This window comes from Pelophylax lessonae, assembly GCF_965119305.1.
Source record: "Pelophylax lessonae genome assembly, chromosome: 12".
NCBI lineage: Eukaryota > Metazoa > Chordata > Amphibia > Anura > Ranidae > Pelophylax > Pelophylax lessonae.
In genome coordinates this window covers 60281289-60306307 of record NC_138779.1, presented here as the reverse complement: position 1 = coordinate 60306307, position 25019 = coordinate 60281289, and positions in this window count along the sequence as shown.

Here is a 25019-nt window from a genome sequence, read left to right as displayed (position 1 = left end):
GGCTCTTAATGTATGCAATTTATACAGTTAATTTTTATCGCTTGAATTATTTTTCCCATTATGGGCGTGAGTGGGGCCTCATGTCCAAGTTTTGCCTTAGGCCTCACAAAGCCTAGAGCCGCCTCTGCTTACCTGAGAGGAAAAAAATGCACATTGCTAATAGAACCCCTAAAGAGAACCCTCTGGAGGAAAGGGTTATATGGATAGCTAACTATATTCCTATGGCACACACACCTGTAGTAGCATGAAAAGTAAGAGGGTGTTGCAGCAATTGCCAGCTGGAAGCTAGTGACATTATGGAACTACATACATATCACCAACACACAGGGGATCTTTAAATAATATCCAAAAGTTTTATCCAAGATGATCACATCACAGCAGAAGAATGCAACATTTTGGAGCCACACAGGACCCTTCATCAGGCATGTGACAAAAGGGTCCTGCATGGGTCCGAAATGTTGCATTCTTCTGCTGTGATGTGATCATCTTGAATAAAGCTTTTTGGATGTTATTTGAAGATCCCTTGTGTGCTGGCAAAATGTAAGTTGTTCTAGGGCCCCCTTACAACGTGGTCAGTGCAAGAGGTGTCTCCCAATGCCTATGTTCAATGAGAAGAATGCCTGTTACATTTCTATTTAGTGGAAAGAATGCTTAATTGCATTAGTTGTCAATGTCCCTTACAATGGTGGTCAGTGGGAATAATTCAACTATACAGGGAGCAAAAAAGATCATTGGTGTAAGTGGTGTTGGCCCCAGGACTATGCATATCAGATGAGAGGTCAATCAGCCACTGCTGAAGGGACCCCTAGCAACCTCTGGAGGAACACAAGGGTTTCACAAAACCCTGGTGGAGAAAGGCTGTTTGAAATGTCCAGCAAACTGATGAATGTCTCTCCTATCCTCCTGTAGTTGGGGGCTGTTTGAAGCTTTATTGGCATTTTTACCTGACTGGTTATTGCTTAATTGTTTATTGCTCATGCTGTTTGAATGTTTTCTGTTAAACTTTTTGAGTGCAATCAAATGCCTGTGCTTGCTCCATTGGGAATTATGTGTTCATGTAGAACTCAATTGATAAATTGCTATTAATTTAAGAAGCATGATTGTGCTAATAACATCACCAGTATGCCTACCTTAACCAATATGCTTGTATATTTGCAGTCTTGCTGATAGAGCTAATGTGTGGCTTTCCCTTTGCTTATGTGTGGCTCTTTAGTTATGATAGTTATTCTGACTCCAATTGTTGTAATAGTGACTTATCCCTTGCTGAGACCTATTCCTGGCCTGTATCAGCAGATATATTCACCGCGGACAATCTTTATCAATCGAAATCACCAAACAGCGTTTCTTTCTATCCACATAGGTTTAAATGCGAGCAGTAGGTATAGCAGACAACAAAATGTAGCAGATGATTGAAAGATGGTATTTGCAGGTCAAAACATGGTAATGTGTTCCCGGATACAAGCAGATTGCAAAAGGCCTAGGCAGATGTGCCCATCTCTTATCCCATCAAGACAGAGAAACAGGAACAGGAAAAACATTACAAGATGGGAGGGGACAGGAGGGAACACAGAAAAGAAAGATAGAAAAAGATGCTGCTATAACCAAAATAACCACAAGATGGGAGTATAATAACCAATTTATATAGACGTCAAATAGCAATGGCCTATGATAATTAACCACTTGCTGACCGCTCACATGGAGCATACTGCGGCAAAGTGGCTCGTTATCGTCCAGCAATGTAGACCTACGTCGCTGGACTCTTCCGCTTGTGGACTGAATACAGCGGGAGTCGGACCAGGGGAGGAGAGGCGGTGATCACCGCCGCTCTTCCCCGATCATCAGGGTTCGAGTGGGGAGATCCGCCCGCTTGTGTAAACAAAGCGGGTGGATCTCCTATGTGACAGACAGTCACAGATTACAAGATTCAGCAGTGCTGAACCTGCGATCTGTGCCTGTGTCACACAGTCCCCTCCCCCCACACACGTCAGTAAACACCAGGCATACATTAACCCCTTGATCACCAATAAAGTTAACCCCTTCCCTGCCAGTGTCATTATTACAGTAACAGTGCATATTTATAGCACTGATTACTGTAGTAATGTCACTGGTACCCCCAAAAGTATCAAAAATGTCAGTTAGGGGTCCGATCTGTCCGCCGCAATGTTGCAGTCCCGCAAAAAAAATCGCAGATCGCCGCCAGATCGCCGCCATTACTAGTTAAAAAAAAAACAATAAAAAATACATAGATTTCCCGTAGTTAGTAGCTGCAATAACTTTTGCGCAAACCAATCAAAATATGCTTATTGGGATTATTTTTACCAAACATAGGTAGCAGAAAACAAATTGGCCTAAAATGTTAAAAAAGTTTGATTTTTACATTTTTTGGGGGGAATTTCATATAAAAAATGTGAAAAATATTGTTATTTTTCCAAAATTGTCGCTCTTTTTTTGTTTATAGTGCAAAAATTAAAAATCGCAAAGGTGATCAAATACCACCAAAAGAAAGCTCTATTTGTGGGGAAAAAAAGGACATAAACTTGATTTGGATACAGCGTTGCACGACCGCGCAATTGTCCGTTAAAGTAACGCAGTGCCGAATCGCAAAATATGGCCTGGTCAGGAATGGGGTAAAATCTTCCAGTCTTAAAGCGGTTAAAATACGCTCATTGTGAATTTTTTTGTCAAAGATATGTAGCTAAATACATTTTGGCCTAAATATATGACAAAAATTGAATATATTGGATATTTTTTAACTGTCAAAATAGAAAAATATTGTTATTTTTTCAAAATTGTTGCTTTTTTTTTATTAATATCGCAAAAAATGAAAAGAGCAGAGGTGATCAAATACCACCAAAAGAAAGCTCTGTTTGTGGGAAAAAAGGACGTACATTTCATTTGGGTATGGCATTGCATGACCGCGCAATTGTCAGTTAAAGTCGCACAGTGCCAAGTTGCAAAAAGTGGCCTGGACGTAAAGCAGGAAAATCCTCCGGTCCTAAAGTGGTTAACTAAATAAATTCTCAAAACATGTGTAACAGCACAATAGTGCTGCTATCACCTTATGTGCAATGAAAGGCACAATCAGTAAATGCATTGCCTTCTTCTTCTTGTTCTTTAACAGTTTCTATCATTCTGTCATTTGGGTAGCTACTTCATCTCTAACTGAAATTTCTTTCAAATGTATGCAGAAAATTTAAATCTCTATTCCAATTCTCATAAAAAACAATATGAAATATACAAGTAACCATTAGGTGGCAATGCAGGCCACACTATAAAACATTACCATTATAGCAACTTAAAGTGACTCTTTCAATAAAATTAAATTTTAAAGAGATTTCCTGCAAAAAAAATACATGAATAAATAAAAACTGTTGCAACTTAAAACCAGCACTTCCAGGGGTGTCTGATTCTTGGTCCCCCACTGAACTTAGTAGTTCCTTCTGTTGAGCCTTACATCAACACAGTGTCCTGTAGTGACGTTGGGGTTGACGAGCTGAAGCAGTGTTAGTTTCTGAAGAGTTTTCCAGATGATGATTTCTCTTTATTTATTGTAGAGACATTGTTTAAAGACCAGGATCACTTCAAAAGAGCTCCACAAGAGATATTTGACAGGAAAGGATGCATTACAATCACACTGAAAGAGAAACGGTTGCAGAAGGCTTTATTTTAAAGAACATCCTTTAGAACAGGCATGTCCAACCTGCGGCCCGGGGGCCGCATGCGGCCCAGAACCTCAGGCAATGCGGCCCACTGCCCCCTGACAATTTTTTTTTTGTTTGCTGGGGAGGAAGGAAGTCGAGTCGGGGGCACGGCCACAGAGGCAGCCTTGGAGGGGATCATCCTGGGGGGGGGGGGGGGGGGCGCGGCAGCATGGGAAGGGCGCGGTGGCGTTTTATTACTTATAAACCTTAACTATAGTATATATTTTATATGCGGCCCGAGACAATTTCTCTATACTCAATGTGGCCCAGAGGAAGCCAAAAGGTTGGACACCCATGCTTTAGAACATTAAATCTGTGAAATGTAGTTCCACTGCATAATATATCCAGGTTATACTGACAATCTAAATACCATGCAAAAAAAGACATGAACAGGTCAGAGTAGAGGTAAGGGGGGTCATTTAGGATAAATATTTATAGAACATGTATATTCTCTTATTTTTAATTTTGAGGAACTCCTCCCATTAAAATAGTGTCGGGATCCTTCCACAAGCCGGAATGTCCCTAGTTTAAAATTAGCGATGACAGCTAGGCTGTAGCAAGCCTGAGCTTTGATTGTTTACATTATCTGGGTTCATCCAGTTTTCCTTAAGCCTAGGTCCTTGTTTGTTTCAGCCTGCTCCTGAGGATTGTTCCTCAGTAAGCAGAGAAGATATACTGTTGTAGGGTATTGATATTAATCACCTTGGTTAATCAGGTCTATGCCAGTAATGTGGGCTGAGGATAGGGTTGCCACCTCATCCCTTTGAACCCAAAAACATATTAATTACACAGGTTCTGGGGCTTATTTAATGCAGATAAGGTGTTAGTGAGTTTAATTACCACCTTAACCACTTAACGACCGCCTACCGCAGATTTACTGTGGCAGGCAGCCGCTTCTGGGCAAAGCGATGTAGGTCCTCGTCGCTAACTCTCAGGAGGGTTACTTCATTGTACCCCTACCCATTCACCAAAAAAGTGTACAAAAACAAAATAAAGACAAAAGCCAGTTTTTGACAAGTCCTTTATTAAAAAAATAAAAAAAATAGTGCCCCCCCCATGTAAATCCATCGTCAATCACGTCGCCCGCCGCACCCGAAAAATAGAAAAAAAAAGAAGCTCTTGCCTCTTCAGACGCTTCCTGAGCTGTTTAACAATTCTTTTATAGGAATCTGACATCACGAGCGCCCCATAATGCACTGCTCAGGTACAGTGAATAAATTACTGACGTCACGTCAGAAGGGGCAGTGCCACCGTGCGGTGTCCCCGCCCCTTTCCTATAAAAGTGCTGTCACAGCTCCAGCAGCTCATTACGCCGGAGGTGTCTGAAGTGGTGAGAGCGTTTCTTTTTTTTTTCTTTTCTATTTTTCGGGTGCGGTGGCGGGGCGAATTTCCCGCGAACGGCCCCATTTGCTCGTGTGTGCAGCGAACACACGAACACCCGATGTTCGAGTCGAACTTACGTTCGCTACCGATAAACAGTATCTCACAAATGTGAGTACACCCCTCACATCCCTACCGATAAACAGTATCTCACAAAAGTGAGTACACCCCTTACATTTTTGTAAATATTTTATTATATCTTTTCATGTGACATTACTGAAGAAATGACACTTTGCTACAATGTAAAGTAGTGGGTGTACAGCTTGTCTAACAGTGTTAATTTGCTGTCCCCTCATAATAACTCAACACACAGCTAATAATGTCTTAAGCGCTCGCAACAAAAGTGAGTGCACCCCAAATTAAAAATGTACAAATTGGGCCCATTTAGCTATTTTCCCTCCCCGGTGTCATGTGACTCGTTAGTGTTACAAGGTCTCAGGTGTGAATGGGGAGCAGGTGTGTTAAATTTGGTGTTATTGCTCTCACTCTTTCATACTGGTCACTGGAAGTTCAATATGGCACCTCATGGCAAAGAACTCTCTGAGGATCTAAAAAAAAGAATTGTTGCTCTATATAAAGATGGGCTAGGCTATAAGAAAATTGCTAGAACCCTGAAACTGAGCTGCAGCACGGTGGCCAAAACCATACAGTGGTTTAACAGGACAGGTTCCACTCAGAACAGGCCTCGCCATGGTCAACCAAAGAGGTTGAGTTCACGTGCTCAGCATCATATTCAGTGGTTGTCTTTGGGAAATAGACGTATGAGTGCTGTCGGCATTGCTGCAGAGGTTGAAGGGGTGGGGTGGGTCAGCCTGTCAGTACTCAGACTGTATGCTGCACACTGCATCAAATTTGTACGCATGGCTGTCGTCCCAGAAGGAAGCCTCTTCTAAAGATGAAGCACAAGAAAGCCTGCAAACAGTTTGCTGAAGACAAGCAGACTAAGGACATGGATTACTGGAACCATGTCCTGTGGTCTGATGAGACCAGGATACACTTATTTGGTTCAGATGTGTCAAGCATGTGTTGCGGCAACCAGGTGAGGAGTACAAAGACAAGTGTGTCTTGCCTACAGTCAAGCATGGTGGTAAAAGTGTCATGGTCTGGGGCTGCATGAGGGCTGCCGGTGTTCCGTGAAAAAACCATACCCGTGAGAAAACCATATCCTCGTCACTTCCGGTGCACCTACGGAGGGTATGGATTTATCACAGTAGTTTGTGTAATGTTACACTTGCCTCTCTTACATTAAAACAGCTCCTCTGCAATATGAGTCATCTCCGCTACTATCCCTGTCACTTCCCTCATCTCGGCTAATAAATATAAAAGCGGATCACGGAGCCGACATCTCCGTCATTTACATTTCATACACCCGCCGCCGCTTTCATATTTATTAGCCGGCATCAGGGAAGTGTCAGGGATAGGAGCTGAGATGACCCATGTTGCAGCCGAACTGTTTTAATGGAACCGCCGCAAGTATAACATTACACACACTACCGTGATAATTTCATACCCTCCGAGCATGCGCACTTGTCATCTTCTCTGCTGTTCAAGGACATATCCGGGGCTCTGAGCATGCGCACTGCTGCGCTGCTCAGCTGTTTCTGACCGGAAGTGACGAGGGTATGGTAATCTAACGAGGTATGGTTTTCTCACGTTACACCGGCACTGGGGAGCTACAGTTCATTGAGGAAACCATGAATGCCAACATGTACTGTGACATACTGAAGCAGAGCATGATCCCCTCCCTTTGGAGACTGGGCTGCAGGGCAGTATTCCAACATGATAACGACCCCAAACACACCTCCAAAACTACCACTGTCTTGCTAAAGAAGCTGAGGGTAAAGGTCATTGGACTACCCAAGCATGTCTCCAGACCTAAACCCTATTGAGCATCTGTGTGGCATCCTCAAATGGAAGGTGGAGGAGTGCAAGGACTCTAACATCTACCAGCTCGTCATGGAGGACTCAAGTGGCAACCTGTGAAGCTCTGGTGAACTCCATGCCCAAGAGGGTTAAGGCAGTGCTGAAAAATAATGGTAGCCACACAAAATATTGACACTTTGGGCCCAGTTTGGACATTTTGACTTAGAGGTGTACTCACTTTTGTTGCCAGTGGTTTAGACATTAAAAAAGCACAGTTTGGGAATCGCTTCTTGGCCTTTTGGCTAAGATCAAGTGTAGTATCTGTTCTTATCAGTTGGTATGGACCTTGATGGTTAGTATCGGCAGGGGCTGAAATGAACCGGGGCGCCCTGTGCGTAACTGGGGGACCGGGAAGTAGGCACCGTCAGAGAAAGCCGGATGGGTCCGCCACCTTCTGATTTGAATGGGATCCGCCCCTATCAGTTTGAAGGGAGCAGGAAAGCCGGTGTTGGCACTCACATAGGTTAGTACTGCTCCTGGATGTAATTGGTAAGGAATTGGGATGGCGGTGGGAGGGCCTTTTCCTCCTGGGTTTAACTAGGCCTTGGATGAGGGGCCTTTTTCCCCAGTTGAAGGCAGGCTCTCCCTAAGCTGTCTACGTTCCAAGCCTCCTGGTAGGTGAGGGCTACACTGGGTCTGGCTGGGGGCCAAGACCGAAAAAGCCCGTGGTGTATGTGGCCCTGGGGGGCAGCCCAGGGGTGCCTCAATTCTCACTGGTGAGGGGCAGCTCACCTGAGTTTTCTGGCACCTTGGTCACTGCACCATCACACTTTTTCCGCACCTGCCTCTTGGGACGGGCCTTTTGGCCAGCACCAGAGGAATTTTTTATTCCTGGCCGGGGGGCCTGTCAAGGTCTTGCACTTTGACACTACCCAGCACTTCTCCGCTTCCCTTTTCCCCTTTCCCCACTCTGTTTTTCTTTGTTGTGTGTTCACGTTTGTCCCTTTTTGGTTGTACTGTCACTTGCACGACAAGTATGGCGTAGGTCCTCGGGCCTGCCCTGAACGTCTTGGGAGGGGGTGGACATGGCCTTCTGGCTTAGTTCGCCCTCTCTCATGGGGTCTCCCTTCGGGGGAGCCCCACCTAGTACTTGGGGTGGGCTGTTTCGGCAGTCCCCCTGAGAACGGGGTCTGCCTTGCTTCGGCTGGGCAGGCCAGAGTGAGTACCTCAGTCCCCGTCAGGAGTCTTGCGCCCCAGGGGATCAGGGTCAGGGTCCTTCCTCTTCGGAGGAGGGCTATGTGTACGCCTTGTGCACTTTTTGTGTGTCTCACGTTTTGCGTGTGTGCGTTTTTTTGTGCACCGGGTGTAAGTCTTTGAGTGTGTTTCACACACCACGGGCTTTAAAAAAAAAAAAAAAAGAAAGGCAGGAGGGCCTTCACACTCTTGTTTTGTACATGTAGTTAAACTAAAGGTAAGAGTCATAGGAGTTTTACTTTTTTCTTTCATTATGTGGATGTGAGATGTCTGCTACACAGAAAATGACATCTTCTAAAAGACAAACCAGCCAGTTTTGATTAAGTAATTCTTCCTGAATTTAAAATGTAAATTTAATTAGGTAATACAGTAATAGGATACATTTAAAAATGCTCATTTACAGCAGGCCTCTATATGAAAAAGTGTTTCGGTGGAGACATTAGGTAGTTCATGAATAGGGATGATCGAACTTTTCAAAAGTTCGGTGCGACCAGAACACCAGAACTTCCAAAAAGTTTGGCCTGGATTTCAGAACCCCATTGAAATCAATGGGACCCGAACTTCTGTAATCAAAAAACCCCATTTTGAAGCCCTAAAACCCAATAAATGCCCCTAAAAAGTGCCTAGGGTTTTGGGTCATGCCCCAGAGACTATTAATCACACAAAAAAAGTTCTTAAAAATTGTCATTTTTGATAGGGAGACAATTATTGAAAAAATTATTGAAAAAAAAAAATGAGATTTAGTGTCTGGGGGGTCTAAAAAGTGTACCTGTGAAGTTTCAGCTCTGTAGCATGTCCAGAACCAGAAAAAAAAAGATTGTTTCTATTAGGTCACTTATAGAACAGGGATATGGCTCTGCTATTTTCACACCTTGCCGGTTTTGTAGCAAGCGTTTTTTTGGGCATTTTTTGGGGGACTTTGGAGGCAGGCATAACATCAGAACTTCTGTGTAGGGGTATATATACATACAACCATGTATGTATATATACACATACACATATACAGGTGTGAAAGTAGCAGAACACTATGCTTGCGCTAATGAAATAATTAACACCCATTTGGCTCCACTCCTATCACACCTATATGTGTGTATGTGTATAATACATATAAGTGTGTGTGTATATATACCCCTATACACAAGATCAGATGTCATGCCTGACTCCAAAGACCCCAAAAAAATGCCCAAAAAAAGCCTGCAATAACACACCTGGGCGTTTTTTTTTGGTGCAGGCGTTTTTTTGGGCATTTTTTTGGGGTCTTTGGAGGCAAGCAAAACATCTGAACTTGTGTATAGGGGTATATATACACACACACACACTTATATGTATTATACACATACACACATATAGGTGTGATAGGAGCGGAGCCATATGCCTGTTAATTATTTCATTAGCGCAAGCATAGTGTTCTGCTCTTTTCACACCTATATATGTGTAGGTGTATATATACATACATGTGTGTGTGTATATATACCCCTATACACAAGTTCAGATGTCATGCCTGACTCCAAACATGTCCTTAAAAAAGCCCTATAAACGCCTGCAGCAAAAAGCAGGCTGACCGGAGAGAAGCCATATCGCTGCTTTGTAAGTCACATAAGAGAAAACAATCTTTTCTCTATAGCGGTCACCCTGAAATGGAAGGGTTTGGTCACCCTGCCATAGCAGTCAGTGTCAATTCACTCTACACTACACTACGGTCACCCTGGCACTTAACACTTTCCCTAAAGAAACTTGATTTTTGAAGCTAACTAAAGTGGAAAATAGCACCCTAACTACACTAGATATCCCTTTCCTCACACTAATAATTGCTAAATTACACTTTTGAAGCAGAAGTAACAGAACTGCTTCCACTCTCTTCCACATCCCTGTATTAAAATGCTAGGAATTTGGCGGGGCTATCTTATATACTGGGGGGCGTATTCACTAATGATTGGCCTCTGGACCCCCTAGTCACTCCAATCACATTCCTAGCATTCTCCTGCCCCCTCAATTGGCTTTTACTAATGGTTCTGGTCCAATCATGGGCTTTTAAAGCCCATTTCCTGGCCCATTGCATTTTGGTTGGTTCTGGTTGCCGAATTCCGAACTTTTTCAGCAAAAATCAATGTTCGAGTCGATGTTCGAGTCGAACCGATGGTCGAACCGAACCGTTCGATCATCCCTATTCATGAAGGGGTTTCTCTTCACAGACCTCTGAACTCCCCCCAGACTGGATAAGCACTGCTTCCTTCCTGTTGATACAACTTTACAGTTAAGTGATGGTCCTTATTCATGTGTGAATTGTGTTGCATTACTTTTTTTATTACATGTTAAATGTTAATGAAATTGTAAATTCTGTTTATAATTGTATTCTCTTTTGTATGCTTTGCCTATGTATTACACACTGCACTGATTGTGCATACGGCACTAATAATGTTTTCATTACATGTTTGCATTCTTTAGAGTCCTGATTAGAAATGAGCCTGCCTATGTTACGCCCCCTGTTACCATAAAAGCACAATTGTAATAATAATGTAATACTTTGGTTATCATTAGGGTTGAGCGGACACCTAGATGTCCGTGTTCGACGGGTTCGGCCGAACTTTAAAAAAAAGTCCGGGTCCGTGTCCCGGACTTTTACCGAACTTTTCCCGGACACCGAACCCCATTGAAGTCAATGGGGACCCGAACTTTAAGGCACTAAAATGGCTCTAAAACACCAAAGGAAAGGGCTAGAGTGCTGCAAATGGCAGCAAAACGTAATTAAGAGCATGGCAAGTGCTCTGCAAACAAATGTGGATAGGGAAATAACTTAAAACAACAAAAAAAAACAGAAAAATAAAACAATGTTCTTCTTCATCTCTGAAGGACGAGGCCCATATGGAGTAGGAGGGAGGTTGAGGTGGTGGTGGATGTGGCGGTGACATAGGCGTGCGCACAGGGTGTGCTGGGTGTGCCTGGGCACACCCTAATCACCTAGGGCACATAGCATTGCCAGTGAGGAGATGGGAAAGATCTCCCTGGGACCTGCTCTGCTCTATTTCTCCTTGCCTACAGGTACATGGCCCCGATACATTACTCTCCCTGCTGGCAAACACATGCATGTGTATTTCAACTTTGGGGTGCACACCTTAATGCAATAGGCTGCGCACACCTATGGGCGGTGTAGGTGGAAGCGGCGGTGGAGGAGGACCAGGGCCGGATTAACAGCATCATGGGCTTGGTGCTGAGGATTTTGAAGGGCCTTAGGGCCGTGCCTTGCCATGCACCCAGAGGAGGAAGGGTGCAGCCATGCATGCCTAATTCAACATGGGATGCTGTCTCTGAAGCCCATAAACACATCCATGCATCGCCAACTGTCCCTCCTTGTCCGGCCTTCACGCTGTGTGGGGAGGTTCTGAGGGTGCTGCCTGGGGAAGCGAGCATAGAAGCCAGACTTCTGTGTTTACAAGTGACAGAAGAGCGGTAACAGTGAATATGGCCAACCCGGGGCCTATATAAAAGGTAGGGGCCTGGAGCTGCAGCTCCAATAGCCCCTACATTAATCTGGCCCTGAGGAGGAGGACGAGGTAGCCAACACTGCTTCTTTTCACAAATTTTAAATGAGGGTACACCCCAAAAGAGTGAGAAAGAGCAAAAATGGAACAATGGGTGGGTAAGGTCGGTATCCATTGCTATTCTGCATAAGGTACGGAAAAGTCCCGTGGGATCCATGCCTGGTTCATTTTAATGAACGTGAGCTTGTCCACATTGTCTCTGGACAGGCGGCTGCGCTTGTCTGTTATAACGCCCCCAGCCGTGCTAAATACCCGTTCAGATAATACACTGGCTGCAGGGCACGCCAGCACCTCCAAGGCGTAAAGGGCAAGCTCAGGCCATGTGCCCAATTTGGAGACCCAGAAGTTGAAGGGGGCAGACCCGTCATTCACTACATGTAGGCGTGTGCACACATACTGCTCCACCATGTTGGTAAAATGCTGCCTCCTGCTAAGACGTTCCATCTGAGCTGCTGGTGCTGCTGTTTGTTGTGGCGTGCTGACAAAGCTTTTCCACATTTCGGCCATGCTAACCCTGCCTTCTGAGGTGCTGGCGGTGCCCTGGTTGCGTTGGCGACCTCCTCCTCCTCCTCCTCTGCCTTGTGCTTCCACTGTGGCCCCGCTGTCAGATGGGAATGCCAGCAGCATGGCGTCTACCAGCGTGCGCTTGTACTCGCGCATCTTGCGATCGCGCTCCAGTGAGTGAATTAAGGACGGTACGTTGTCCTTGTAACGGGGATCCAGCAGCGTGGCCACCCAGTAATCAGCACAAGTTAGAATGTGGGCAACTCGGCGGTCGTTGTGGAGACACTGCAGCATGTAATCGCTCATGTGTGCCAGGCTGCCCAGAGGCAACGAAAGGCTGTCCTCTGTGGGAGGTGTATGGTCCGTGTCCTCTGTATCCCCCCAGCCACGCACCAGTGATGGCCATGAGCTGGCCTGGGTGCCACCCTGCTGTGAACATGGTTCCATCTCCTCCTCCAGCTCCTCCTCCTCCTCATCCTCCTCATCCTCCAGAACTGTGCCCCTGCTGGACAATTGCGTCCCTGGCGTTTGCGTGTGCAGGAACCCACCCTCGGAGCCCCTTGCGAATGACTGCCCTGAAAGCCTTGGAAATGTTACCTCTTCATCCTCCTCCTCCTCCTCATCCTGTGCCACATCCTCTTCCATCATCGCCCGAATTGTTTTTTCAAGGAGGCATAGAAGTGGGATAGTTAAGCTGAGAACGGCGTCATTGCCACTGGCCATGTTGGTGGAGTACTCAAAACAGCGCAACAAGGCACACAGGTCTCGCATGGAGGCCCAGTTATTGGTGGTGAAGTGGTGCTGTTCCGCAGAGCGACTCACGCGTGCGTGCTGCAGCTGAAACTCCACTATGGCCTGCTGCTGCTCGCACAGTCTTTCCAGCATGTGCAAGGTGGAGTTCCACCTTGTGGGCACGTCACATATGAGGCGGTGAGCGGGAAGGCCGAAGTTACGCTGCAGCGCTGCCAGGCGAGCAGCAGCAGGGTGAGAACGCCGAAAGTGCGCACAAACGGCCCGCACTTTCTGCAGCAGCTCTGACATATCGGGGTAGTTTTTAAGGAACCTCTGCACCACCAAATTCAGCACATGCGCCAGGCAAGGGATGTGCGTCAAACCGGCTAGGCCCAGAGCTGCTATGAGATTTCGCCCGTTATCGCACACCACCAGGCCGGGCTTGAGGCTCGCTGGCAGCAACCACTCATTTGTCTGCTGTTCCATGCTCCTCCACAACTCCTGCGCGGTGTGTGGTTTGTCCCCCAAACAGGCAAGTTGTAAAACTGCCTGCTGTCGTTTACCCCTGGCCGTGCTGAAGTTGGTGGTGAAGGTGTTACGCTGTCCGGATGAGGAGGCGGTAGAGGATGAGGAAGCGGAGTAGGAGGAGTTAGGAACAGGAGGCAAACTGAAGCGCCCTGCAATCCTCGGTGGTGGAAGGACATGCGCCAAATTGCTATCCGCCTCAGGCCCATCCGCCACTGCATTTACCCAGTGTGCCGTTAGGGAGATATAACGCCCCTGACCGTGCTTACTGGTCCACGTATCCGTAGTTAGGTGGACCTTGGCACAGATGGCGTTGCGCAGTGCACACCTGATTTTTTCCCCCACTTGGTTGTGCAGGGAAGGGATGGCTTGCCTGGAAAAGTAGTGGCGGCTGGGCACGACGTACTGTGGGACAGCCACCGACATAAGGTTTTTAAAACTGTGCGTCTCCACCAGACGGAATGACAGCATTTCAAAGGCCAATAATTTTGAAATGCTGGCATTCAGGGCCAGGGATCGCGGGTGGGTAGGGGGGTACTTCCTCTTCCTCTCAAGTGTTTGGGAGATGGAAAGCTGAACGCTTCCACGGGACATTGTGGAGATGGTTGTTGGTGACCCAGGTGGTGGTGTTGCTGACAGATCGTCTGTTTGCGGGGTGGCAGGTGCCGGTATCACTACAGATGTGGCTGGAGCGGCCGAGACTGCAGCAGAAGAGGAAGCAGGATGAGCCAGAGACGTTTCTTGGTTTTGAAGGTGTGTACTCCACTGCAGCTCGTGCTTTGCACTTAGATGCCTGATCATGCAGGTTGTGCTCAGGTTGAGAAGGTTCATGCCTCGCTTCAAGCTCTGATTGCACAGGGTGCAAACCACTCGTGTCCTGTCATCAGCACATTTTCTAAAGAACTTCCACGCTAGAGAACTCCTTTGAGCTGACTTTGGTGCGCTCGTTCCCTTGCTGCGTTGGGCAGTAGCGGGCGTAGTGTCTAGGGCACGGCCGCTCCGCTTCTGCACCCTGCTCCCTCTTCTGCTGTGCTGGTGGCTCTGTGCGACCACCGCCTCTTCCTCCAAACTACTCAGTTCACCTGCATGACGTTCATTCCATGTGGGGTCGAGGACCTCATCGTCCTCCACATCATCTTCCACCCAGTCTTCACCCCTGCCCTCCTTGTCGGTCTCCACAATGCTGAACGCCGCAGCAGTTGGCACCTGCGTTTCGTCATCATCGGAGACGTGCTGCGATGATCCTTGCATGTACTCATCTTGAGAAATAAGTGGTTGGGCATCGCTGCACTCAATCTCTTCCACTTCTGGGGCAGGGCTAGGTGGATGGCCCTGGGAAACCCTGCTGACAGAGTCCTCAAAAAGAATAAGAGACTGCTGTATGGCTTGGGGCTCAGACTGCTGGCCTGATTTGCAAGGGGGTGAGGTGAAAGACGGTTGGACATTGGCTGCAGGTGCCAACTCTGACCTTTCTGCAGTAGACTGGGTGGGAGACAATGTGAAGGAACTGGAGGCACTGTCAGCAGCAAACCAATCTACTATCGCCTCAACTTGTTCTGGCCTCATCACTTCTAGGGGCGTTTGATGCCCTACCAAATACTGATGCAGGTTCTGTCGCCTACTCACACTTGAGGAAGGTGTTTCACTTGTGCGTGTAGCTGGCACAGATCGACCATGTCCTCTCCTTGCAACAGGAGCTCTACCAGCAGCACCACGACCCAGGCCACGGCCCTTATTTGACGGTCTCCTCATATTTCTGTAATTTAAGATCTTGCCCTAGAAAGGTTTTTATTGAATAGCGGAATAGAAAATATGATCCAAAAAAAGTGTATGTATATCACACGTACACAACCACACTAGGCCCCAATTACTATTGTTTGTACCCCTAAAAGGCTAGATGAGGAGTAGGGGGAGTATGGAACAGGCAGCACCCTCAAACCTTCAGAAGTATGAGATGAACCCCAACAACTTGGAAAGGTGGATCTCTCTCACACGTACCGACACAGACTATCCCGCAATTCAATTGATCCTCAAAGGTTTTTATTGAATAGCGGAATAGGAAATATGATCAAAAAAAGTGTATGTATCTCGCACGTACACAACCACACTAGGCCCCAATTACTATTGTTTGTACCCCTAAAAGGCTAGATGAGGAGTAGGGGGGGTATGGAACAGGCAGCACCCTCAAACCTTCAGAAGTATGAGATGAACCCCAACAACTTGGAAAGGTGGATCTCTCTCACACGTACCGACACAGACTATCCCGCAATTCAATTGATCCTCAAAGGTTTTTATTGAATAGCGGAATAGGAAATATGATCAAAAAAAGTGTATGTATCTCGCACGTACACAACCACACTAGGCCCCAATTACTATTGTTTGTACCCCTAAAAGGCTAGATGAGGAGTAGGGGGGGTATGGAACAGGCAGCACCCTCAAACCTTCAGAAGTATGAGATGAACCCCAACAACTTGGAAAGGTGGATCTCTCTCACACGTACCGACACAGACTATCCCGCAATTCAATTGATCCTCAAAGGTTTTTATTGAATAGCGGAATAGGAAATATGATCAAAAAAAGTGTATGTATCTCGCACGTACACAACCACACTAGGCCCCAATTACTATTGTTTGTACCCCTAAAAGGCTAGATGAGGAGTAGGGGGGGTATGGAACAGGCAGCACCCTCAAACCTTCAGAAGTATGAGATGAACCCCAACAACTTGGAAAGGTGGATCTCTCTCACACGTACCGACACAGACTATCCCGCAATTCAATTGATCCTCAAAGGTTTTTATTGAATAGCGGAATAGGAAATATGATCAAAAAAAGTGTATGTATCTCGCACGTACACAACCACACTAGGCCCCAATTACTATTGTTTGTACCCCTAAAAGGCTAGATGAGGAGTAGGGGGGGTATGGAACAGGCAGCACCCTCAAACCTTCAGAAGTATGAGATGAACCCCAACAACTTGGAAAGGTGGATCTCTCTCACACGTACCGACACAGACTATCCCGCAATTCAATTGATCCTCAAAGGTTTTTATTGAATAGCGGAATAGGAAATATGATCAAAAAAAGTGTATGTATCTCGCACGTACACAACCACACTAGGCCCCAATTACTATTGTTTGTACCCCTAAAAGGCTAGATGAGGAGTAGGGGGGGTATGGAACAGGCAGCACCCTCAAACCTTCAGAAGTATGAGATGAACCCCAACAACTTGGAAAGGTGGATCTCTCTCACACGTACCGACACAGACTATCCCGCAATTCAATTGATCCTCAAAGGTTTTTATTGAATAGCGGAATAGGAAATATGATCAAAAAAAGTGTATGTATCTCGCACGTACACAACCACACTAGGCCCCAATTACTATTGTTTGTACCCCTAAAAGGCTAGATGAGGAGTAGGGGGGGTATGGAACAGGCAGCACCCTCAAACCTTCAGAAGTATGAGATGAACCCCAACAACTTGGAAAGGTGGATCTCTCTCACACGTACCGACACAGACTATCCCGCAATTCAATTGATCCTCAAAGGTTTTTATTGAATAGCGGAATAGGAAATATGATCAAAAAAAGTGTATGTATCTCGCACGTACACAACCACACTAGGCCCCAATTACTATTGTTTGTACCCCTAAAAGGCTAGATGAGGAGTAGGGGGGGTATGGAACAGGCAGCACCCTCAAACCTTCAGAAGTATGAGATGAACCCCAACAACTTGGAAAGGTGGATCTCTCTCACACGTACCGACACAGACTATCCCGCAATTCAATTGATCCTCAAAGGTTTTTATTGAATAGCGGAATAGGAAATATGATCAAAAAAAGTGTATGTATCTCGCACGTACACAACCACACTAGGCCCCAATTACTATTGTTTGTACCCCTAAAAGGCTAGATGAGGAGTAGGGGGGGTATGGAACAGGCAGCACCCTCAAACCTTCAGAAGTATGAGATGAACCCCAACAACTTGGAAAGGTGGATCTCTCTCACACGTACCAACACAGACTATCCCCCAATTTAACTGATCCCCAAAGGTTTTTGATTAAATAGCGGAATAGAAAATATGATCCCAAAAAAGTGTATGTATATCACACGTACACAACCACACTAGGCCCCAATTACTATTGTTTGTACCCCTAAAAGGCTAGGAGTAGGGGGAGTATGGAACAGGCAGCACCCTCAAACCTTCAGAAGTATGAGATGAACCCCAACAACTTGGAAAGGTGGATCTCTCTCACACGTACCAACACAGACTATCCCCCAATTTAACTGATCCCCAAAGGTTTTTGATTAAATAGCGGAATAGAAAATATGATCCCAAAAAAGTGTATGTATATCACACGTACACAACCACACTAGGCCCCAATTACTATTGTTTGTACCCCTAAAAGGCTAGGAGTAGGGGGAGTATGGAACAGGCAGCACCCTCAAACCTTCAGAAGTATGAGATGAACCCCAACAACTTGGAAAGGTGGATCTCTCTCACACGTACCAACACAGACTATCCCCCAATTTAACTGATCCCCAAAGGTTTTTGATTAAATAGCGGAATAGAAAATATGATCCCAAAAAAGTGTATGTATATCACACGTACACAACCACACTAGGCCCCAATTACTATTGTTTGTACCCCTAAAAGGCTAGGAGTAGGGGGAGTATGGAACAGGCAGCACCCTCAAACCTTCAGAAGTATGAGATGAACCCCAACAACTTGGAAAGGTGGATCTCTCTCACACGTACCAACACAGACTATCCCCCAATTTAACTGATCCCCAAAGGTTTTTGATTAAATAGCGGAATAGAAAATATGATCCCAAAAAAGTGTATGTATATCACACGTACACAACCACACTAGGCCCCAATTACTATTGTTTGTACCCCTAAAAGGCTAGGAGTAGGGGGAGTATGGAACAGGCAGCACCCTCAAACCTTCAGAAGTATGAGATGAACCTCAACAACTTGGAAAGGTGGATCTCTCTCACACGTACCAACACAGACTATCCCCCAATTTAACTGATCCCCAAAGGTTTTTGATTAAATAGCGGAATAGAAAATATGATCCCAAAAAAGTGTATGTATATCACACGTACACAACCACACTAGGCCCCAATTACTATTGTTTGTACCCCTAAAAGGCTAGGAGTAGGGGGAGTATGGAACAGGCAGCACCCTCAAACCTTCAGAAGTATGAGATGAACCCCAACAACTTGGAAAGGTGGATCTCTCTCACACGTACCAACACAGACTATCCCCCAATTTAACTGATCCCCAAAGGTTTTTGATTAAATAGCGGAATAGAAAATATGATCCCAAAAAAGTGTATGTATATCACACGTACACAACCACACTAGGCCCCAATTACTATTGTTTGTACCCCTAAAAGGCTAGGAGTAGGGGGAGTATGGAACAGGCAGCACCCTCAAACCTTCAGAAGTATGAGATGAACCTCAACAACTTGGAAAGGTGGATCTCTCTCACACGTACCAACACAGACTATCCCCCAATTTAACTGATCCCCAAAGGTTTTTGATTAAATAGCGGAATAGAAAATATGATCCCAAAAAAGTGTATGTATATCACACGTACACAACCACACTAGGCCCCAATTACTATTGTTTGTACCCCTAAAAGGCTAGGAGTAGGGGGAGTATGGAACAGGCAGCACCCTCAAACCTTCAGAAGTATGAGATGAACCCCAACAACTTGGAAAGGTGGATCTCTCTCACACGTACCAACACAGACTATCCCCCAATTTAACTGATCCCCAAAGGTTTTTGATTAAATAGCGGAATAGAAAATATGATCCCAAAAAAGTGTATGTATATCACACGTACACAACCACACTAGGCCCCAATTACTATTGTTTGTACCCCTAAAAGGCTAGGAGTAGGGGGAGTATGGAACAGGCAGCACCCTCAAACCTTCAGAAGTATGAGATGAACCCCAACAACTTGGAAAGGTGGATCTCTCTCACACGTACCAACACAGACTATCCCCCAATTTAACTGATCCCCAAAGGTTTTTGATTAAATAGCGGAATAGAAAATATGATCCCAAAAAAGTGTATGTATATCACACGTACACAACCACACTAGGCCCCAATTACTATTGTTTGTACCCCTAAAAGGCTAGGAGTAGGGGGAGTATGGAACAGGCAGCACCCTCAAACCTTCAGAAGTATGAGATGAACCCCAACAACTTGGAAAGGTGGATCTCTCTCACACGTACCAACACAGACTATCCCCCAATTTAACTGATCCCCAAAGGTTTTTGATTAAATAGCGGAATAGAAAATATGATCCCAAAAAAGTGTATGTATATCACACGTACACAACCACACTAGGCCCCAATTACTATTGTTTGTACCCCTAAAAGGCTAGGAGTAGGGGGAGTATGGAACAGGCAGCACCCTCAAACCTTCAGAAGTATGAGATGAACCCCAACAACTTGGAAAGGTGGATCTCTCTCACACGTACCAACACAGACTATCCCCCAATTTAACTGATCCCCAAAGGTTTTTGATTAAATAGCGGAATAGAAAATATGATCCCAAAAAAGTGTATGTATATCACACGTACACAACCACACTAGGCCCCAATTACTATTGTTTGTACCCCTAAAAGGCTAGATGAGGAGTAGGGGGAGTATGGAACAGGCAGCACCCTCAAACCTTCAGTATGAGATTGTGTTCACTGTACCCCACAAAGATTGAGTTCACTGCACCCCACAATGATTGTGTTCACTGCACCCCACAAAGATTGTGTTCACTGCACCTCACAAAGATTGTGTTCACTGTACCCCCCAAAGATTGTGTTCACTGCACCCCACAAAGATTCTGTTCACTGTACCCCACAAAGATTGTGTTCACTGCACCCCAAAAAGATTGTGTTCACTGCACCCCAAAAAGGATGTTGTTCACTGCACCCCAAAAAGGATGTTGTTCACTCCACCCCAAAAAGATTGTGTTCACTGCACCCCACAAAGATTGTGTTCACTGCACCCCAAAAAGATTGTGTTCACTGCACCCCAAAAATGATTTTGTTCACTGCACCCCAAAAAGGATTTTGTTCACTGCACCCCAAAAAGGATGTTGTTCACTCCACCCCAAAAAGATTGTGTTCACTGCACCCCAAAAAGATTGTGTTCACTGCACCCCACAAAGGATTTTGTTCACTGCACCCCAAAAAGATTGTGTTCACTGCACCCCAAAAAGGATGTTGTTCACTGCACCCCAAAAAGGATTTTGTTCACTGCACCCCAAAAAGATTGTGTTCACTGCACCCCACAAAGGATTTTGTTCACTGCACCCCACAAAGATTGTGTTCACTGCACACCAAAAAGGATTGTGTTCACTGCACCCCAAAAAGATTTTGTTCACTGCACCCCAAAAAGATTGTGTTCACTGCAGCCCAAAAAGATTGTGTTCACTGCAGCCCAAAAAGATTGTGTTCACTGCAGCCCAAAAAGATTGTGTTCACTGCAGCCCAAAAAGATTGTGTTCACTGCAGCCCAAAAAGATTGTGTTCACTGCAGCTCACACACAGAAAAATGGATGTGGATCACTGACACCTGCCTATCTCCAATCCCACACCACACAGCAATATCGATTGTAGTTTGTAGAACACAGTTTCCCTAAAATTCAGCAGACTCTGTCCCTAACAGGATTGAGAAGAGATCGTAGATCAGGATTGAGTGCAGACCCCACCCCCCACACAGCAATATCGATTGTAGTTTGTAGAAGACACTGACCCTATATAATTCAGCAGACTCTATCCCTAAAATGCCTACAACTCGCCCTGCCTAAACACTCCGACCTGTCCCTCAATTCTATCCGGACACAAATGGTTTTTTCCTGCCTATCTTTCCCTAATCAGCAGCCAGCACGTTGATGTGTGCTCTGTCCCTGAATCTAAGCAGCATAATGACGCCGCTGCGGCTGCCTCGAACTTATAAAGACTTGGTCACATGCTTCAGACGGCCAATCACAGCTACTGAGACATTTGCAGGCATGGCTGGGATGGCTTAAGGCACACCAGTTAAACGATTGTTGATTGGCTGTTGAAAGCCCGCCATGAAAAGAGCGCCAAAGCATGCAAAACCCGGAAATAAAACGACCGAACACGGATTTTTACCCGAACATACAGTAAAGTGTCCGTGTCCGTGTTCGGGTACAAAAAATCCAATTATTCGGTACGAACACGAATAATACAGTCCGTGTTCGCTCAACACTAGTTATCATGTGTTTAAAAAACGTAATTTGTATTGAATAAACAGAATAGTTATTTTGGAAAGATGCTGAGTGTATCTTTTTGTGTCTGTTCCCTATTCCAATAGTAAATAATCATTTGGAACTACTAATCAATATGAGGATAGGAGTTGCCTATCTATAACATTTCCAGAACCTTATTAAATTATCTTTTGCACAACCTAATGCACTTTGGTTTCATTTTTTTTTTTAAATATATTTTTTCATGTGGCTGTAGGCAGGTGTAGTTTTTCCTCCATCCAGTAGGTGGCGCTGTGTAGAATCTAATAAAGGGAATTGTCCCCTCAGGGACTCCATTGGTGTCTCAAGGGTATCAGCTGTCGTATTGGACTCTGTTGACTTTTTAGGCAGACATCTTGGTGTGGGGCCTTATGTTTCAGGGTACATGCGTCCTTCCAGTATGGTAGGTTAGGGACAGACCCCGCTTGTTAGGTAAAGGTAATAGCAAAAGGATCCTGGTGAGTAGGGTCAGGACAGGGACAACACCTGCCTTCAGGAAACATTTCGGGATCCAGACCGGGAACACGGGGCTCTTCCTAGCAGCACTGACATGTCGTCCCAGAACATCGACAGCCGCCATCTCTCCAGCAGAAGCTGTGTTCTGGTAATACAGGCTCAAGCCTGGTAACTCTGTGCAAACAACAATTGCTTTTTCTGCTTCACCTTTTATTACTGTCATTATTCATAATGCCACAATATACAAGATACTAAAACATCAAGAACTGTGTGTGTGTGTATCTCTTACTAATTGGGTACCTTGGGCCTAGACACTGCCTACGTGGTGATTTTTTCCTATGGTGCTCAAAAGTATTTTGAAAGATGTACTTATAATTAAAGCCCTGCTAAACTGCAGCCAAAACTTTTTTTTTTTTTCAAAAGTGGGGAGGAGTCTGAACTTTTATTAAAATTACACTAAAGGTATTTTTTTTTTATAAAAAATATGGTATACTTACCTGCTCTGTATAATAGTTTTGCACAGAGCATCCCCGATCCCCCTCTTCTCAGGTCCCCTGCTGGCACTCTCCCCTGCTGGGTGCCCCCATAGCAAGCCACATGCAATGGGGGCACTCGTGTGTGCTCACCTCCAGACCCTGCTCTGTATGTCCATTTACTGGTTGCACTGAAAGGAGAAATAAGGGAGTACAAGTATCACCAGGATAGGACTGAAAGCAAAAAAACAGATGTTTTAAAGATGAATTGTGACTACATTTTCCATCTCTAGCTTTAGTAAATAACTCCCTTAGTATTTGTCATTTATTCATTTTATATCACTTGTAGCCCTGATGACTTGGGCACAGCTCCCCGAAACCTGCTGGCTTCCATTGCTGTATACATCAGGGCTGGGACAAGGGGTGGGCAGGAGGGACGGCTGTCTTGGGCACTGTGGTATTATGTGAGGTTCAGGGGCACCACAAGGAGATTGGGGGGAGGGGATTTGTGTTGGGGATGACATTTTTTTTTTTGTTTTTGTTTTTTTGGGATTGTGCTAGGATGGGAAGGAGAATTTGTGCTAAGAAGGGGAATTTAGAGTGGGGAGGATTTTTTTTTTTTTTGCTCACTTTTGTTGCCAGTGCTTTAGACATTAATGGCTGTATGTTGAGTTATTTTGAGGGCACAGCAAATTTACACTGTAATGCCTCGTACACACGTTCAGATAATCGTACAACTTATCGTTCACATTTTGTTGCATAATACTAATATCGAATTCAACAATGCGTACTTAGCGTATGATTTTTTTCGTACGATTCTGGAAAAGCTTCCTGGTTGCGTATCTACGTATCAGATAGTGCAAAACAAAAACTATGGCAGCCAGGCTTTTTCCGGGTTATTTTTGTGTTTGTGATCATGCGCGGTCTTTGTCTATCAATTTTTAGCGGACGCACACTGTACTGATTAAACAATCGTTGTTCGCTAGGCTATCGTACGACATAAGTTTCCGTGTTCGTCCCTTCGGATTTTGTTGGACGAACTGTAGTTTTTGGCTGTTGAAAGTTGTGTACAAACGATCAGATTATCGTGCGATCAAGTTGAAAGCGATTTTTTTCATACGATTATCTGAACGTGTGTACGGGGCATTACAGTCGGTTCACACTGATCCGACTCAAAGTCGCCCGTGCAGCGCGACTTCGGCGCGGCTTGCAACGACTTCTCATAATGGAAGTTAATGCAAGTCGCTCCGACTTTGCAAAAAAAGGTGCAGGAACCTTTTTCTAAGTCGGAGCGACTTGAGTCTCTCTGATTAGAACGGTTCCATTGCATAGCATGGACCGCTACTTGTCAAGCGACCAAGTCGCCTGACAAGTCGGATCAGTGTGAACCGGTACTTATACTTTTGTTAGACTTTTGTATTTTTGTAAATATTTACAAAAATGTGAGCGGTGTACTGACTTTTGTGAGATACTGTATATGTACACACAAGTATATTTAAAAATGTAATACAAACCTACAGAATTAATGGCCATTACACAGTACAGTATTAAATAACAATAATAATAAGAACTAATCATTATGACCACTACTACTATTATTATGATGGTATTTTATAAGGTTTTTTCTTTTTATCACATGCTCTGAACTGTAACCAAGATCCAGCTAATACTATAATAACCACACATTTACTTTTTCAGCATTATAAAACAAGCTACAACACATATGTAATTTACTACAGTGCTAACAAACCTATTGATGATTGACAACTCCATTTTTACTTTACATTAAGCCATAGACTGAAAAGAAGTGAAGATAATACCATAACAGAGTAAATTAAACAGAGTAAATTATTCTAGAATAATGCTTAAAGTTTTTTTTTACTTACCTTGTTTTAGAAGAAAATATACTTACCTTACTTCCTCTTCCTCCCTCGGCGGCCACGGCGAGTCGTCACTTCCTGGCTTGCAATGATTCCTGGGAGCTGAACATCATCGCTCCCAGGAATCAATGCGGTTGCACCGGCCCCCGACGTCAGTTCTGGTGCAGGCGCCGTCATACCTTGCTAAACAGCTTCTGGGCATGCCCAAAAGCTGTGCAGGGATGACGCTGCAGCCCCGGAAGTGACGGCGGGGCCGGCGCAGTGCATTGTGGGACCGAAGAGGACGCAGAAGATGATCGCGCTGGCTTCAAGCTTGCCCACACCTGAGATGACAGAGCTGGACAATACATTTTCAAGGTAAGTATTTCTTCTTGCAGGTAAGTGCAACCCGGGACAGATCAGAGGCTATCCATTGTGGAATGCACTAGCCCTGACT